The sequence below is a fragment of the Astatotilapia calliptera genome, chromosome 8 (assembly GCF_964374335.1).
Source record: "Astatotilapia calliptera chromosome 8, fAstCal68.1, whole genome shotgun sequence".
In the NCBI taxonomy this organism is placed as follows: Eukaryota; Metazoa; Chordata; class Actinopteri; order Cichliformes; family Cichlidae; genus Astatotilapia; species Astatotilapia calliptera.
In genome coordinates, this window is record NC_137429.1 from 27492820 (window position 1) to 27493881 (window position 1062).

Below are 1062 nucleotides of genomic sequence, written 5' to 3' on the forward strand. Positions count from 1 at the left end.
AATATCAACATTTGATCATATTTGTTTTTATTTCTAATCATCATTGTATTTTTCTCAACTTGGACTTTTCTTGGTCTTCTGTCTCCACTTCACCCTGTGGTTAGTTCTCGTACCCTAAATTCTTCTACTGCTGTAAAACCTTCTTATGCTTTAATTTATTTATCCTCTCATAACAAAGTTGATGACTTTAATAATCTGCTGCTGCTTACATCAAATAATAATAATAATTATTGCTATTTAGGGCGATCGTGGCTCAAGAGTTGGCATTTCGCCTTGTAATGCCAACGGGGTTCGAGCCCCGACACTTCACCTATCACCTGGTGATGGCCAGGGTGGAATTATAAAGTGGAATTGTAAAGCGCTTTGAGGGTCTCATAAAGTGCTATATGAACGCAATCCATTATTATTTAAACCAACTGTTAACTGTATATTTCTGTACATTTAAGTATTATTATTCATATTGCCGCATTCAACGACCTTGTTTATAGGTAATTTCATTGTTTAATCACATTAAATTGTTCCTAATTAAATGTTTAAAAGCACTTGAAAAAGGCAAAATCCCATGTAGAATTAGGGTAACAAACTGTATTGTCATTACTGAAAATAACCGTATTTTCATGGGAAAGTTATTTTCTGTTATTTCATGGTATTATTTTGGCGCCCCAGCTGCCGGAATATTACTGTTTTTTTTAAGGATTTTTTTTTTTTTTTACGGTGTAGGTCCCCTTGCCGCATTTTCTAAATCTTCTATCAGGAACCTTGGGTTCCGTTGATGCAGGTTTCACTTTAAATGCTGATGTTAAACCTGGTTCACTCATGTTTTATTGCTTAAGAAAAACTGCAAAGTTCAGTTACATTATATCAAATTGTTTGTCATGCATTTTTCTCATCCTGTCTGGATTATTTTAAGTCATTGTTTCCTGGTACAGGAAAGTACTGGCTTTAAAGCATAGTCCACAGATTCTCTACAGAGTTGGGGTCAGGGCTTTTGGAAGGCCATACCAGAAGCTTGCCTGCTTTATCCATTCTAAACCAGTGTGAGGTGTGTTCATGATCATTGGT